Raw genomic sequence first — 18,468 nt, forward strand, 5'->3', positions numbered from 1 at the left:
AAAGGTGAACAGCACTGGTAAAGGAAAATAAGTTCTGCGCGTGAAACTATACAGAAGTTTTGCCGATGACTTGGGGCTTCTATATGGGGGGAGTTTAGGGGTCATTTCTGCTTGTGAAGTTGTATTTTCATTTTCAAACATTTGGTTTGGTCTGTCTCTTTGTTCTGGCTATTGATGTGAGCACGAAGGTCTCATACAGGCTGAATAGTAATTTTTCCCTTTTGGTGTTCTGCTATCTGGGGGCTCCAGGATTATTTCAGGAGAAAATGTAATTTCAGCAACAACAAATGGCTGTTGAGAGAGGGGGGCCCACCAAGAGGGGCCCATCCTTCATCAGGTAGAGTTGTCCTTGATTACTGGCTGTCTTGGTTTGCTGTGACTAACCAGCTGGAAAAAGCTTCATGCAAACAATAGATTTGGAAAAAAAATCATGAACTAAATGCTGTCTTCAGAAGGGGCTCCTGAGTGGCTTTTTCTCTGGAATGTAGCACTTGAATACTGGTGTTGCACAAGGACAGACATTAAGTAGAAATTTTGTTAATTTTTTACGTATCTGCAGTCATTTAGTCAATAATGAACTGAGACTGTGGCAGACGCCAGACTTGCCCGTAAATGCTTCCATTCTGTTTGCAGTAACACAAGGTTCTGTATCACTTTTCGTGTATTTTCTCGTGAGATTCTGAGATCACTGTATAAGGTAAAGCTGGTAGGTTTTTGAGTGTCCGCCTTTAAATATTCTCTTAAAGGATCAAAAGAAATTTTATATGCTATGTTTAAAAGCCTTTACCCACCCCCCTAAAAAAAAAAAAAAAATCCCTCTCTGGAATTCTTCAGCTCTTGCTCGTTTCATAGAACTGCTTTCTCTCAACCAGGATGAGGACAAGAGTGAGGTGCCTCCCCTCCAGATGCCTATTCAATATGGTAGCATTCCCTCATCTTCCTTTGAGTGAGCTGTCAGAGATCTCCCCTTCTGCTTGAGTGATCCCATAGATCTCCTGCACGATGAGTTAATGGCGGTCGGGATCCCATTCTGCACTTCAGCCGTCTTTACACCCTTCAGCGCTCCAGGTCCTACATCAATGGTAGTGCTTGTTGACCCCGTGCACCAATGGTTGTTTCTTGTGGTAGAAATCCTTTCTTCCTCTTAGCTATGAAGTGCTTCTGGATTGTGCATGGGACCAACAGCATCAAGTAATGACAACGCTGAAAGCCGCAGAGACAAGGAGAGGCAAAATTTGGGTTGCTGTAGGAAGCAGCATTGCCAGCAGGCTTAACAACCATTTGGGATGCAGGCTGTGCTGAACGGGCAGACGTTTCACCCCAGGAAAATGTGGCCTCTTGCACGTGGGGTGTAATTACAAGTGGATAAACAAGAACCCGTCCAGTTTCAGGTCTTGTTCTTTAAGGATGGGAAGTGTGCAGTTTCCCATCAGCGTATTATGATGACTGGTAAAAATAGATAGTAAGCTAAAGCTCAAACAGACGATGATATGGATCATAGAGTTACACGATGTCAGAATATTGCTTACCCCATGCATCTGAAAAATGACACAGAAGATTTCTAGGAAATGAAAAGCATATAAATAAACAAGCAGTAAGTATGCAGCTGGCACTCCTAACAGCAGAGGAAATCTACATAAAAAAAGAGCTTTTCTGCTTGTTTAGACAACACCACTTAACCCTGAACAAATATTTAGATACATTATATTCAGTGGTACTTTTTTTTTTTCTTCTTTTTTTTTAATGAATGAGGCTATTTGCATATCTCTTTTTTACTGAAGCTTGGGATTCTTGTTCTGTGGAAACTTCCCCTCCTGACGTGGGTGAGGAGTTGTTTTCCCAGACACCGGGGGTGCAGCAGTGCTTTTTGTCCAAGGCCCTTTCCTGAGACTTTCCAGTGCAAGTTTGTATATAGCCTCCTCTGTAAAGCATGGTGCCAATAAATCTAAGCCGTATTGCTTTTGATAAACAGAAGGCATAACACTACACTTCTTCGCATTTTGCACTTGGCTAGTAATCTGCAGCACACTTCTCCTACCCTTACCCCTCCCCTTTGCAACTGTCGGGTTATATTTAAATGCCGAAAAAACAGAATTAGTTTTGCACATCAACACTGACTTACAAGGCTATTTGAAGTTAAAGCTCTTTGCCAGTTTCCATTTTCTTCACAGTGTTCCCTTCCGCTTCTGGTTTGAAGAAGAAGAAAAAAAAGTTATTTAACAAAACTTGATCTGTTTGAAACTGAAAAGTCCAAGCTGTCCTTCCTGTGCTACCACAGACAGAATGAGAAATGAAGGCTGAAGGGCTAGGCCGATTTCAGGAAAAAATGCCCAAAAAGGTCAGGAAGAAATGGGAGCCTTTTCATTTTGTGCTCCCCGGGTGATATTCAATAACTCTTTTGGTCTTTATACTGTAGGACATAGGCTCATTTGCTCAATTTGGGGTGACAGCAGCATGTTTTGTCAGAACATAGCTGGAGTTTTAAATGAGGACGGCATTCTGAGGCAGTAGGAAACATCCTTTATCTTAGCAACAGGAGGGCATGGAAATGCAAGTTTTTTTGGCAGCAGTAGTATAAATCTAGTGTTTTTGAGGGGCTGACCCGGACCGTGTGGCAGGAATGCTCAGCTTTCCTTTGACGGTGTGATTTCCTGCTTCACGTTTGAGAACTTGTCTGGACTGGATACTGAAGAAAGCCTACATCAATTACTTGAAAGGAAATCAGCCCTGTCTCTGAATGCTTGGCAGCAGGAATATTCATTGTTAAAGGGTTTATAAATATATATATGTATACACGCAAGCGCATGCGGGGAAAAAACAACCCTAACAAACTCTCCTATATTGTCCAGTTTCTGTTATTTCAGCGGTGCTCCTTACCACTTGTGCTTAATGTGCTGTCAGTTGCAACCCAAGTGACTCTTGCAAGGGGCTTAACTTTGCTTAAAAAAATAATTTTTGACCTTCAATGTAAAATACAGGGTCTTAGTCTGGAAGGCTTCTCTTCAGATAAAATAAGCTTCTTGGCATGTCAGAAATAAATAGAAACAAATCTGTTCTCAACCAAGTGTGTTTAAATTTATATTTTTCCTAGTTCACTGAGGTCAAGTATATTCTAATTTATTTCCCCTTGAATTTTTCCATCTTTCAAGTCACTGCCATGAATGTAAGTGTCTTTGGATAGTTTAGAAAATACAAAAATGATGGAGTGATATCTTTTTGGAAAGCTGCTGCTGTGTAGTAACTCTTAAGCAGCTGTTACATCTTTTGTGTCAATAATCCTTAAATTAAAGAGTCATTAAGCACTCAGTTACATGATAGATCGTAGTGGCTCAGCGTAAACCTATTGTGTAAATCTGTAGTGAGAGGCCTTTTGTTTGCATAAAGCATAATTTTGAGCCAGAGGAGTGCCTAAATATCTATGTGTATGGTGGTGTCTAATGCCTTGCAGTGACTCATTAGAAGTTATATAAAAAACAATTGTTTGATATGTTTCTGCTTCTTTTCTAATTCAGGAAAAAGAACAAAAAAAAAAAAAAGAGTAAAGCTTTTCATGGTTCTCTTGAGCTTTTGGATCAAAGTTCTACAACTTTTATTTTACTGTTTTTATTATTTTTAAGAGTAGCTAGCATAGGGGCACTTCAAACTGGTTATAATACTTAGCTGCCATGTAAATGGAATATGCTGCATCGTAAAAATAAATAACGAGACTGAAATCATGCTGTGAGGAGGGAAGAGGGGAGCAGGCAACGCTGATGCAGGATGTTCTGCTGGCAAATCAAGCCTACAGCAGCGGCAGACCTTACGGTGCATGCTGGTGAAGCGTCCCCTCCCTCCCCACAGCTTGCTTGCTTCGTGCCTCATGCCTGGGGATGCTCGCAGCCATGGGGGACAGGATGAGGGTGTGGGGGATGGCACGAGTGTGTCACCAGGCCTGTGCAGGTCGGGGTTGGCGTGGCTGAGGTGAGCAGAGGCAGCTCGTCCTGTGCCCGGCCATGGGCAGCGTCCCTCACCCCGCAGTGAGCGTGCAGCCCCGGCCTGCCCCATGGAGTGGCCTCGTTTCCATGGCCTCCCTCCCTCTCCATCCGCTTGCACGTATTTCAAAACTGTCCCGGACCGTGTATGCCTTGGAGAGAGATTAATTTCCCATGTAACACCCACAGAGAAATTCATGTCCAAAGTATGTTCTTCTGGTGCCAAAAGAAGAACAATAAATGACTGGGAAGAAGTGAAAATATGTTTCCAGACTAGACAAAACCCACCTCCTGTCCTCCCTCGAGCAAAACCACATTGCCATTGCTCTGCTCGGTTCCTGCAGGTTTTAGGGAGGGAAAATGGCAAAATGGAGCAGGCTGTGCGGAGGCTGCTGGCGGGGCTTTTTGTCAGCGGCCTGGAGACGCTTTGCAAGGAGAGGCGTCGAGGCCTGAAGCCGAGCAGCGACGTTTCGGTGTCTGACTCCCAGGCCGTTGGTGGAGGGGAAGGAAATGGAGCAGAAGACGTAGGCAGGAACATGGCGGAGTGTCTGTCTCCTCAGAGGAGACAGCTTGCTGGTCTCACAGGAGAGGAGGTGGAGGTGGACCACCAGAGAAGCCCACCTTACCACCACGCTGCTCAGGGTGGGGAGAGGCCCAGCACACGGCCATGGCACGGCCATGGAGCTCGTCACCAGAGCCATGAGGAGGCCACACAGCCCCCGTCCCCACGGCCGGCCTGCTCACTGCTGGGGACAGTGTGGGCCCAGCAGTGACGTGGATCCAGGGGGGGTAAACCCAAAGCTAGGGTTTGGCCAGGATTGCTAAATGCCAGGTTATCCATAATAACAGAATAACAGCACTTGGCACAGCTATCCACGGTCATGGCCAAAGCATCACAGAATACCCATGGATAACTACTTTCGAGTCTTTTTTTGGTGGAAAAGGGAATCTTGTTTGTGTTTTTCTTTTTTCTGTTTTACAGGGAGCCTTTTAACTGTGAGTTTTCTTTTTTTTTTTCTTCAATATACGTAGAAATGTAGACCAGCTTTCAATGCAGATGCTTTAGACCAGCATCTGCTTTAAGTTAGTTTTTGACCTAGTCAAAAAAAAATCATTCATTACACGGACAAATTGCTGATATCCAAATATTTTATTTAATTAATTGACTGAAGGCAAACTTTTTCTTCAAAATGCTGCAGTTTTTCTTTAAAAGGAGCACTACAAAGTGCGAGTGGATTTTGAGTAATCAGACTGTGGTTTAGCCGAACAAAGTTTCCATACTTTTTATTAATATATTTGCCGCATGCAGCAAATAGTTTGCAGAGACTCTCTGTAATCGTAGCTCATATTTATATGAATTTTATTCTGTGTAAGATCTCTAAAGCAACCACTTTTCTTGCTATCCGAAGCCCTCTCCATTAGACACTTAATTTCCACTTTGTTTTTCCATCAGAGTCGCAGTGACTATTTGAAAAGCATGAAATCTCTAAATTATAGAATCCAAGGATTCCGCTTTCAACCCCCAGCGCAGGGAAACTCTCTGAATACACAAAATTAGAAAAACATACACAGAATAGTTGTTTAAAATTCACAGCTGTCAACATCAAGTGTTTTGTGTAACAGAAAGAATGTAAGAAACATTGAGTTAACAAAATAGCTGCAGATGGATTGGCTCTCCGTGACTTCTCCCTGGTCATTGTCTGCAGTCTGTTTTTCAGGGATTCATTTGCATCGAAGTACAAAGGTCCTCTGTTGGAGCCCCTGCTCAGCATCTCCCTGGGTTCTGCCTTTAAAGGGGCCTTCCTTGCCATGCTGTCGGAGTTTTCTTTGCGCCTCTCTTTAGGATCCGGCAGCAGTCTGCAGTTTTCACGTCACGTGCGGCACAAAGTGGGCTTTTCGTTTATTATAAAGCTGGTGGGAGCTTCGGATCCAGGGGCTCTTCCTGTAAGGAGTTACTCGACAAAAAGCTGTACTTGGGCTTTGGGGAAGAAAAAAGTTATTAGGGGGTATTCACATTGCCAGCTTTTTATTTATGCTGCATGACGTGACAGAAATGGCATCAGTGAACATCAAGTGTCGGAATATGTAATTTTGTATGCTAATTATAGCCTGACTTTTCCCACCAACTCGGAGGAAATGCATTATTTATCATTTATTCTGCTTCAGAAGTCAGAAAGCACCTTTAAAAACAAACAACTGCATGAATCTGATTACAGTTGTCTCCGATAATCCGATCTACTATAATTAAACTATTAGTGGAAGTATCAACTATATTTTGTCATAAATATTATGCTCTAATAATAATTAATTATTGTTCGTTTTTGTTCTTCCTGCCTGTTTCAATTATATTCTCTGGCTTGTGTAGCAACGGAGGCTCTGCAAGGGGTAAATCTAGGATGGGGGAATTACCTTGTGCAAATCTTAGGCGGGATAGAAATTAGGAGAGAAACCTAACTCTGCTTTCACTTTGTTTTACAGAGACTCCAGCTTATACTACAACAGCCAAAGGTTTGTCAGCATTTCCAAAGGGCTGCTTTCAGAGATTTACACCTTGTTGTAGACTGAAACTTGGCAAACAGGATTGCATGCCTGAAGGGATTTACTGTTTAACATGTCTGAATATTAACATGATTAAGCAAAAATTGGATGAGTTTATTAACCATAACTTGATTAAAGGGTGATTAGTCATTTTTATGTTTGCGAATAACAGCCTTGTGCATTTAGTGCAGCAGAAAGGAGTTTTTGCTGCTCGGCTTTGTTTTTGTTTAGGGCACGTTCAGTTTCCAGCAGTTCGTCCTGCATGCAGCGAGCAAAGCATGAGCTCAGACCAGAACCTGGCAAACATTTCTTTATGCACATTTCACCGCACCCAAATGAAATAAAATATTTTCCATATATATATATATTTTTTTAAACTGTAAGATTTGCCTAATGTAGAAAATTTGTCTAAAAATGGAAGACTGTTTGTGGGAGCAAACTATTTTCCTCAGCTGCTAGATATTTATGCAAATGCGTGTGAACATCCATGGTGGTGACTTCTAAAAGTGCAGCACTGGAGCTAGCTTGAGGAACAGCAGAGGCTGCTGCTTTCAGCTCTTCCCCAGCAATGGTTAGCACTAACTGCTTCTAATTACACTTGGTCTTTACAGCTATAGTACTGGCTAGTAGTATAAGGAAAATAGTAGAGCTCTCATTTAAGGATTGTTTTAATCGATGGAGAGATTTGATCTATGCTATTTGGCTTCATGGCTCCTAGTTCCCCTGAAGTTAATGGATGTTAGCCATTAGCCTGAATGGTACCAAACTCCTGCACCTTGTGCTGGGAGATGGAGATTAATATACATCTTTAAAGCCATAGCAAACCAAAAATGAGTAAATACAAAACTTGGAAGGCATTTATTCCCTTAAAATATGGAGTAAAAAATTGCAGTTAAAGCCTGATGAAACCATTATTATGGCAGTAAAAAACCCAGCCTAATTTAAAATCCCAATTTCAAGAAATAAACAATGAAGTAATTTAATAAAAGTAACTGCTGAAAAGGACCCTGTATTGATAAATTTTTATCATTACATGTGCCATTGAATTTTAATTAGAATTTAGCTATCTTACATAGTAATTAACCCAAATGAGAATTCTACACAAACTGCTCTAGAAAAGGAGTGTTCATATATGCTAATGAGTGCTATGCGTGATTAAACATTGAGAAAATAAACTCCAAATGTATGCTAATAAATGGCAAAATTTACTGTGTAGGATTAATATCTAACAGAGGAACAGAAAGATGTTTCAAAGCAGGTGTGTATTGTATAAATCACACATTAGGTTTCAAAACGCAGGGCCCTATCCTGCAAATGGCTGCACTGCAGTCGTGTCCTTCATGTGAGCAGTTCCACTGAAATAATGGGACTACCTATAAGAATGTGGAAAGCTGATCTGCTAAGAAATTGCTTGACCTTGGAAAATAAGATTTTGTCCTTGTTCCCCACTCCAAATATATAATATATATATATATATATATATATATAGTACTTGGATATTACATATAGTTCAACCCCAAAGATCTGAGGCCTTATTCCTTTGGTATGTTTCAATGGATTCTAAGAAATATAAAGACAAAAGTAATTTATTCACGTCCTGGCTTATGACTATTGGTGGCACTGTCAGATCTTGATTAATTAAACAGTGATTATTTAGCCATGTCTGTCTAGAGCTGCTATCAGACCTCACCCCCCCTACCCCATCCTTTTTTTTTTTTTCTTTTCTTTGTTTGCTGCAGGCTTTCAGTAGGGATTGGAAAATCTGATGAGAAAGATAATAGTTGTCCCCACAAACGTCTGCTCAGTTCTTGTTCAGGGAAAACCAAGGTCTAGACTGTTCCAGGGCCAAAAATAAAAGTTGCCGTGCAGCTCTGTCATATATTTCCTTGAAGAAACAGCTTGGTGAGGTGAAGTGAGGATGGAATGACTGTTTTCTGATGTATGTTGGACAAGAAAACTTAATCTGTGCATGGTACTTGTTTTGGCTATGCTTCAGAAGGCGTCTCGTGTGATGTCACCTGTAAATAGCTGAGAACTTTGACATCAGCTCTGTGTGAGGCTGTTTAAATAAGAGCCTCATTTATAGAATCCTGCTGCCTGTAAAATGGCTCTAATGGTGTTATCCCCATGCCTGAGGGGAAAGCTAAATAATGAAACCCCAAAGAGTCTGTAACTGGGAAGAAGGAGCACAGGAGGAAGGAGGAGAGAAGGGAAAGCTAATCTCCAGCAGTATAACCTTATCTCGTGTTCTGGTTTTATAGGAGTCAGTAGTTAGAAAAACAGCACAAAGCCACAGTTAGTGATACGAGGCATATGGGATCGTTAAAGAAATACTCTGCTGCTTGAAAGCAAGCACGTGATTCTTTGCTGCTGAACATCTTCAGCATTCTGAAAGTAATTGAAATGTTTGATTGTGCTTCGTTAGTTGTTTGTGATCAGATTTTTATGAACTCCAAAGATCCACAGGGCATCTGTTATGTGACGCTGAGGCCCTGTGTAAGGCTTGCACCCCTGGTGTATGTGTCTATTTCTGTAATGTGTGTGTACAGACATATAATTGTGGTCATTTGATACGATTTGGAGAATTTTGTACTCTATTTCAGATTCCCACTTAAAATCTAGAGAGCATAAAATCCATGAATATGTTTGCTCTGGGATACCCCACTGTGCGATGTGAGTTTGGCCTCTCTGAACAGAACACATATGAGATGACCCAGCAATGACTTCAAATGTTCCTTATTAAATCTTTTTAGTGTAATGGAGTCTTTTTGATTTCAGCCAGAGCTGCAGTTTGTATTTAACCATAAATTCCTCATGCTTTGAGCACATCACAAGGCCAAGCAGCGCAGTCAGCGGTGTTGCAGGCAGACCCACCAGTGTCTCCATCACACTGGCTGCTGGTGTTCCTCCTTGGGTTCAGGTGCTGTGTAATGCTCAGCGATACCCACAGGTTAGTGATAGCACTGAAGCAAGGAGAAGGGCTTTCCCAAAGTACTCCGTGAGCAAGCACATACTGGAAGAGTTAGTGCATCCCATTGTTATTTGGGCACTCTGCTGTTAACCACCAGACAGCACCCTCCTCCCCTCCCAGAGACGATCTCTGTGGTTATGGAGGGGAGGAAGAGCCGTTCATGGCAATAAAGAGGTAGCCTGATGTCAGAAATATTTAACCCCATTCAGTTTCCCCACCAGCCAGCGGTGCTGGTTCAGCAGCGTGTGCTGTCCTGTTGTGGCAGAGCGCTTTTGGGGACTGATCTGTAAAAAAAAAAAAAACCTGCAGAAAGTGCAGCTACTAACTGCAGCGGATCTGTGCATCCTGTGGTCTTTTGGGGTGGATGAAGGAAGTCCTTAATGAAGTCCTAGTCTTAGCTCACTTAATTTAAGAACATGCTGAAAAAAAAAATTATGAGCCTTCCTTATTTTATTGTACAAAGCTTTTAGTTAGATTAGGCTTATCCTTAGGGAGAGGATTTTGATTTTCCAGTCTGGGCAGCTTACTAGTCTTTATATAAAATTTACTATTTAAATGGACATGTTCAAAATAATGCTTTGCAGACATGATTAAATGTTTGAAATATATTTTTTATAAATTAAATACAGTTCCATGGAAATTCTGCTCACATTTCTATTGTTCTTCGTACAATTTCTGACTGTCTGACTTCATCGCTGGTTTCTGACAAAGTCCTAAAATAATGCCTAGCATCAGATTCCTGAATGTGTCAAGCAACAGTTGTTGAAGATGAACTCTTTTGTTATTGTGGAACAGATCCTGTTTTCACTAACCCAGAACTAGATCTCTTCAGTTTTAATTTATTGATATGCTAGAAACGTATTTATTTGTCTCGATTTTCTCCATCACAAAGACAAAAGGTTTACCAGTGCAAAAACCTAGTAGCCTATTATCTTAAGTTTCATGCTCTGTAAGCAATGTAATCCAAGTGTGTACTTGCCAAACAGTTTCCAACTGACAGTTTACAAGCATCAGATCAAATAATGGTGATGTTATAGTGCATGTTTGCTGCAAATGTAAATATATCAAGTATCTTTATTTGTGTTGTCTGAAGTGAAAGTAACCCAACACCATCTTCTCTGGATATTTGCGTCTGAGCATTTTGGGTAAAGCTATAATAATATTTATTTTTGTTTTATGTGATGAACAACAGTCTTAAATCTAATTCTGGTGAATTAGGAGTTGTATTTCTGGGGAGCTAAGTACCACTATTTGACTGCTGTTGTAAAACTTTATTAGGCAATACATCTGACCTCAAATTGGAAATTTGTGTTGGAACCAGTTTAGGAAATCATTATAGCTCTGTTGTTAATTTTATATTTGTCTAATAAAACACAGCAGGCACTACATGACATGCGCTAAGGCAGCTGATGCTAGCTGCTAGACATGTTTTTAACTATGTTTTCTACCTTGTACAGGCACAGGGTAGGAGGGAACTGAATGTAACTTAGTAATAGAGATTTTTTATTTTTTTTTTGCTAGCATATCATTGCTCTATAGTTTGTAGCTACTTCTAAGAGGGAGATCAATGTTAATATTACCAAATATATATTTGTATCTACATATATATTTGTAAAGAAAAATATGCATCACCGTGCTGTTAAAGGTGCAGATTGTGTGAGTATATTCCAGACTGTATTAGGAGCATCATTAAGTTCCTACTGATGCTACCTTACCAGCTGACCGTTTCATCTTATTTTCAGGAATGAGCACATTAGAAATGAAATGAAGGAAGGTTGGTTAATGTGAATGCAGTTACAGAAGTAGAAATGACAGCATCCAAAGTGAGAGGAAAACTTGAAGGCTGAATATAATCAAATAAAGTGTGCCAGAGGAGCCCCGTGCCAAAACACAGAATGAATTAGTGCATCGTATCGCAGGGCTGGGTGCACAGCCTTCTTACTAGCTCTATCATGTGGGGACAGGACTAGTATAATTACAGAATAAGAAATACTGTGTCAGCATCTAAGAATATTGGAGAGGAGTAGATGGAACTTGAGAAACTGCAGGTTTTTGAGTCAGGTCTCAGTAGTAAGCAAGTTAAACTGAAAAAAGTGCAATTGAAGGTTTTGAAATCAAAGCAAACTAGGCTAGCATCAGTGGTAGATAATGCTAACTTAACTGGTTTGGGTTTGTTTTTGTTTGTTGTTTTTTTTTTTTGCATAAGGTAGCTGATTTTTCTAATTTATTTTTGTGTACCAGGGAAATGCAGTAGACCTGATCTGCTTGATCTGCTTGGAATTCAGTAAAACATGATGTGTTGCCCCTTGAGAAGTGCGGAGTTCAGCTGCTGAGGATGAGGACTGGTGTGGGATCTGTAAGGTGAGCACAGAACTGGCTTAGGATGAGCTTTCAGGAAACGTCTGAGGGAACTGTATCACAAGAGAAGCATTTAGACATAGGGATGCCCTACTCCTATATGGATTGCTCTCCCAGCACAGGGCACCATGCAGGTGCTGCTGGCTCTGTGCTGCACGCATGTGGAGCTCTGCCCATCCTGGCATGCAGCGGCTGTTTCTGAGGCTCCCTTCTCCACAGCACTTGCTCTTGGCTCCACCTCAGACCCTACTTTGCTTGAAGCTCAGACACGGCTGTCTTTAGAAAGCAGTCCTTTCTGCAGAGCTTCGTAACCTCTTCCCAGTTTACCTTTGCATTTTCTCTTGAATTGTTAGTACTGGCTAGGTTTGCCCTTCAGCATGGAGCCCAGTCCCATTCAGTTTAGGCAGTGAACTATGATTCTTCTGTTTTATATATGCTAAATAAAAAAAAAAAATGGTGCTATGCATTTAGTGACCCCTGGTTATGTGTGGCTCATCCTGAGCTCTATCTCTCTCACTTCTGCCTGGATTGTTGTCGCTCTCATTGCAATGGCCTTCTGGCAGCGTGTAGCTTTGTGTTGGTTGGCTGCCATATTGATCAGGGCAAAGAAAATTTACATTCACATATTCATGCTTTGCTGCCTGCTTTCTTTGCGTTGCCACTTTTTGCATGCTCAGCACTTCTAAATACCAAGGCCATCCTCATTCACTCGCTCACTCATTCAGTCAGTCAGTGCTACAGAACTAGAAGTGAAACCTGAAGCATACCAAGTGCTAGCTGTGCTGGGTACAGCCCTGCTGGAACTTCAGTCCGCCTGAAACCACCGATTTTTGCCCAGATGAATGAGTGCAGAAGCATGGCTGTATAAGAAATGTGGACTCTGTTCTCACATCAGCTTTTCTGGGGTCAGTAGGCAGTATTAACAGGGCTTGTTTAATTTATGTTACTTATTAGGAGGTTTTCTTTTCCTTGTTGCTGTTTAGAAAATGGCAACATGAACACTGAATTAAAATTAAAAGTGTTAGAAAGAATGCCCCATAAAAGTTTCAGCTATTTTTAAGATTTTAACTCATTTGTTTTTCATTAGTTCGTGTTTAATTCTATTTATAAAAAGCTTGGTCTTTACACAACGTTAAAAAAAAAAAAGAGGAAGAAGGAGAAGTGTACGTTGACATACTAAGTGAAAAACCTCAAGAAAAATTACAGTAAATTAAAATTTATTTCCCAAGGGGTAGAACATATTTCAGTGGGATGAAGGAAGAAACTAATAGACTTTCTATGAACAGCCTTTTTTATTTAAAGAATAAGCTTTCAGGCAAATATAATTCTGCAGCCTCCTGAGGAAAGCCTTTTTCTTCTTGTTAGGATAATACCAATTAAAAAGTGAACAATTAAAAGCACTGGAAGTTTGTCAGTGTACGTTCTCTGTGGATCTGTGCTTTCTCTCGTGCTGTTGCTTGCTGAACACGCCTTGTAGTGCCGGTATGGCACGCAGTGCATCTGTGCTTCCTGTCTGCAGCTAGTAATTAGTTAATGCTGCCAGACACGAACGAATTGTGTCTGCTCATCTCAAGTACTTGCTAACAAATCAACCCTTTGGGGAGAATTTTACCATTTGGGAACGATGCAATTTGACATTTTGGTTTCTCTCCACCTCACCTGTTGCTTTCTCCCCAAGTACCTGTTGTGGAAGGGTGGAAGGGCTTTTTGTTCACATTTGCTCCGGGTAACATCAGTGGTGTCACGCACACTTGCACTGTTAGAGGAGCACAGCCTGGACAGTGAGCAGGCAAGTTGAGAGAAGAAAGCAAATGTCTTAAAACAGCTTTGCTGCAGAGGGTGATGTAGAATTAAATAGTACCCTACGGAATGGCAGGGTTTGCAGGGGGAATCAATCACAGATGGGGCAGAAATTGTCCTTTTTCAGCCATGGTAATTTTCCCAAAGTCATCTACTAACTCACGCTTTTGCATTGGTGCTGTCTGTCCTTAGCTGTGTTCAGCATGGACAGGCTGACACTTTGTCCCCTTTAGCCACTTCTCTGCTCCACAGGTTGTAGTTACTTTTATCCCCTCTTTTTTTTTTTCTTCTTCTTCTTATTTTTTTAAGTTGATAACAACAGCATGGACATTAGACGAGCGGTCCTTAATGTACCCTAAGCTCCATATCTGTTGCTTTTCTTGGACCCAATAATGGGTTTTCTGCTTGAAATGGTTCTCTTTTTATACAGTGTAGTTTGCGTTCATAACAGATGTAATGTCTTCCTTTAAATTTGGTCTCTTATTACCATTCTTATCCAACATCAGCTTCCTGATAATGACAAAATGTTAAAAAGCCATCCTGCTTTGAAAAGAGTTTTGAAACCATGAAGTCTAAAGAAGAAAATCTGCATTTTATTTAAAAAATAAAAAATATATCTTGCTAATGTCGTGCAGGATCAACAGACACTTCAATTTCTTTACTTTCTAGTGGAAGAAGCGAAGAAGCTGTGATGTTCTGGAGATGACTTCTAGCTGTTAATGGCGTGCAACAGCTCACACAAGTTCATATTCTTTGTTATGTGAAACTAGATCCCTATTGAAATACTCATGAAAACAGTGACCTCGTGGCCTGCTTCACAGCTCTGTTATTGATCCTCCTCATTATATATTTCTTTAAATGTACCTAGGTATATTTTTTTTCTAGCTTGAAGAACTGTGACTATGTATACCATGAGGGAGTTTTGTTTGGGGTGCAGACAATTATAGGGAATTTACCTCGGTGTTTAATTTTTATGCTTTAATTCCTCAGTTTTAAAGGCAAGGCTACTTGATCTGATTTATGATGGCAGTGCGGAGTTGTGAGGGAAAAAAGAGAAATTTTTGTTCATTCAAACCACATGGTTCTCAAGGCCTTGAAAATTTTAGTTGCATTAAACATGGAAGGTACCATCATTTTTCACAGATCTCCTTGAAAATCCATTTCTTGCACACACAAAAAAAATCACAATTTCACAATGTTACATGTTTAGAAAGTTGAATGAAAATACTCCGTGGCTAATCTTGACAGTTTTAACTTGGAGAAAAGCCAAGGCCCCAGAACAATGCACAGCCAGTGCATTTGTAACACGATACAGAAATCAATACACATGACCAGATTTTCCAGTCCACCACGCTTATTTTGCAAACCCGTCAGAGGTCTGGCTGGGAGCATTCCCCATGTCAAGGAGACTTGCTGATGGCCGAAAGCTGGTGAGGATGGTAGAGCTGCCTCCACTGCCAGCTGGCCTAGCCCTCACGGCAGGATGAGGGAGAGCACCCAAAGCATGCCGGGGCTACCGATGGCTGGAAGGGTGCATGGGGCTCCATCGCCCCAGATCCCATCCCTGTCTGTGCTGTCCTACTTAGGTGATGCTATAGCAGAAATTACATCATGTGTCTGGTAGCTTTAACTTCTAAGGAAATAGCTAATGCTACATACACTTTCTTCTTACCAGGAGGAGCAGAAACATCTTTAAGTCGTGACTGTGTTTGCATGACTGCACAAGTGTTGTGTTTGCTGTACTCACACCAGTTAAGGGCTTGTGCTCAGTGAGTCTGATGTGGCCTCTTACAAACCCTTCAGACGGCAGTTTTGGATAGTCTGAAGTTTCCCTGTACAGCAACCCTCCCTGCCAACAGCTACCTAAAGTTCTGGGGAAGGGTTCTTCTCTTGAAGCTGCAGCTTTGTGTGAAAGAGGCAGTATTTTTATAGGAGGACAAAGAGTTTGGGAAAAAATGCTCTTGCAAAACCTAGCTCTTTTTGTTGTTGTTGTTTGTTTGTTTGCTTGTCTAGACAGCCAGGGTACTTTGCTTTGGACTGTGTGGTGTTGAAGGATTTTAATCCCCAAGCTATTTTTGATTCCTGGACACATTTATGACATATGCAGTCTTAGCTTTTTTTTTTTTTTTTTTCCTCCTTCAAGATGCATGCATCCGTAGACTTGAATGGGTGTAGGAAAGATAAATGGCTAAGGGAAAAGGAAATTAGTCTGAATGTTCTTAGAGCAGGAGCAAGGAGACTCTATAAAGGCAGACTGTGTGACAGAGATAAAAACTAAATGAAAATTAAGGCTCAAGAAGAGGCCTGACTGATAGTGGAGAAAGGAAGTCCAAATATGTTGAGATAATACCCAAAAGATGAAATGTAAAAAATGCTCCATTAAATCCCATTTCCCTCTTACTTTGATATTTTAATTTCCCATTTCACTTCCTTTTATAATTTCCTTCCATCCTTCCAATGATACTCACTCTCTAGTGAAAACGTACTGTTGCAAATCATTCTCCCAAAGACCGATCCTTTAGCTCAGTAGTGTTCAGGATCTACAAATTTAGATTTCGATACCTATCAGAATATAGAGCTGGCAGGAGGGTTAGCTTTGCTTTATAACTTTCTGGCTGGAAGTTCAGAAGTGGAAAGGCAAAAACAGTGAAAGGTACGTGTTCTTCCGAAAACTGAGATACACAAAATTAACACTTGCCTTGCATTGTGATGTGGAGCTCAAGTATCCCCATGAGCAGCTTTAGTTGTTTAATTATTTTCACTTTGTTGCTAGTTTCTTGTATATAATAATTTGTTCCCTTAGATTTATGTTATTGCAGGCTACTGTCCAGCAAAGCACTTAAGCACTCGATTAACTTTAAGCACATAAGTAGTCCCGTTGCTGGACTGGGGCCATAATAAAGGAAGAGAATGTTGCAAGAGAGATTGCTTTTTCTTCTTCTTTTTCTTGTTGTTGTTTTAGGTGTCAACAGCACAGTTTATTTAGTTGCCTTTTAGGCAGTAATCTTATTAGTAAAATTGGCAGGATTAAGAGGATATTAAACAAAATCTGTGTGTTTTCACATCAGTTAAGATCTGTACTGTATTCCCTTGGAATACAACAATTCTGTTGTGCAATAACTGGATTTTAATGTTACCAAGTCACTTAAGATTGCATTAAAACACATTTATTAAATTACTTGGCTGCCTTGGAATTGTGGGCTGGAAGTAGGAGCTAGCTCCACTTCAAAACGCAGAGAGGTCTTTCGGACTGGGAAAGAACGTTTTGTAGGATCTTTTTGTAGTTTTTCTTCATCAATCAAAGCACATTTGTTTACCAAGGAACATGGAGTGAGTGTTAATTTTATGGATGTTCCTCCGTGTCCAAAACGAAGCCATCTGTCCCCAAAGGCAGCCAGGGTAAGCAGTCTGTCCGTCGTGTTGGCGTGCCCTGGCTGGTGGGGACAATGGGTGTCGCAAAGTTTGGTTGCTTTGTTTTGTCCCTGTAGGCAGGAAACCTGCCACATCAGTTCCGTCCCTCTACGTTCTGCATCTCATCATTTTCGGTTACACGTTTTTACCATCGAGAATCTAGTAATCAATAAAACATATTTTGTTTTTACGTGGAAACCTCAGTGAAATGAAACCTCTTAATGAAAAATACTTTGTGAAAACCAAAGCTGGCAGCAAAACAGGACAGCCACCACATATGAGGAGGGAAAAAAAAAAGTCTGCTCTGTCCCCTTAAAAACAAACAAAAAGAAACGTCCCTAAGAAGGAAGCAGCATCTCTGATTTTGTCATCTACTTATTTGACAGACAGTTTCCTGGTACTATTAGAGTAAATAACCCGTTTGCCCAGAATTCACTCATGAATTCTCCAGTTTCTGAATATTAACATTTCTGGCAGTGATTTTCTTTTCTAAATTGCTGAGATTAAAATACAAAGCTTTAGTAGGTGGGTGCTGTTTGTACTGTAGCTGGATTTCCTTTGACAGTCGATGTGTTTGTAATTGCAGCTGAATGGCTTCGGTACTTGGACCTGCTCCTTTGATATAAGCAGGTGACTGTTAACATTTCTTGATGGTCTGGGGGGATGGCTTGGTAGAAAATGTCGAATTCTTGCAAAGTAATTTCTCACGTCTTCTGATGTTTTTTTATTGAGCGCTTTGATCTTTGTTCTGCAGATGTGGAAATAACATCATCTACAACCTGTAGGCGTTCTCTGCACTTTCTCAACTAATTGTTCCGTGCATCTGACAACAAGATGCAAATTTACCCACATCTGTCTACAAAGAGGCTTTCCTCCTGCCTGGCCTTTTTTGTAGAGAGTCAAACAACGTTATTTTTACCCACTTCTAAAAATTGATTCTGAGCGTATCTTTTGACATGCCTGCTTGCCTTCCCCACTCCCAGATGTCACCAGCTCCCTGCCTGCGTTACAACATCCATCTTGGCTGGCACGTGGGACCGAGCTGGGAAGGACGAGAACAGCTTGAGACAGAAAACAGTGTTCTGTAGCTCAATGTCCCCGTCTGTGCTGAGGACCGGGAGTGTCACGTACTGATTATCCACTTCTTCTTACACAGTGATTTACATGCTGATGGGTGCAGCCTTGTAATTACCCAGGCACGTTCGCCCTATGTCCCAAACCAGACAGCCCAGGCAGGCATTAGCAGGGGAACAGCTGCAGTGGCCTGGAAGCGGGGGAAATACGGAGGTGTTCAACCCGAGGTGAGCTCTGTGCTGCGATAACTCTTATCAGAACTAGCTAATTTTAAAAAGTGCCAACATCCCCGCATTAGGCAATGCAATCAGTGAGTGTTGAAATACCCCAAACAAGGGATGCCAG

The 18,468-nt window shown here is 41.1% G+C and overlaps 1 long non-coding RNA gene across 10 annotated transcripts in view; it reads left to right on the top strand.

Moving 5' to 3' along the window:
- LOC106020518 (uncharacterized) overlaps window positions 1-18,468 on the top strand; it is a 242,993-nt gene that overhangs the window by 106,863 nt on the left and 117,662 nt on the right. For 9 of the 10 annotated variants that reach the window (XR_011812181.1, XR_011812179.1, XR_011812187.1 and 6 more), the window contains exon 4: window positions 11,722-11,841. The exons of the other annotated variant lie outside the window; for it this stretch is intronic. This is a non-coding gene — a long non-coding RNA (uncharacterized lncRNA). The remainder of the gene's footprint in view (window positions 1-11,721; window positions 11,842-18,468) is intronic. 10 annotated transcript variants of the gene reach the window in all.

Source organism: Anas platyrhynchos, chromosome 12, assembly GCF_047663525.1.
Source record: "Anas platyrhynchos isolate ZD024472 breed Pekin duck chromosome 12, IASCAAS_PekinDuck_T2T, whole genome shotgun sequence".
Taxonomy (NCBI): domain Eukaryota; kingdom Metazoa; phylum Chordata; class Aves; order Anseriformes; family Anatidae; genus Anas; species Anas platyrhynchos.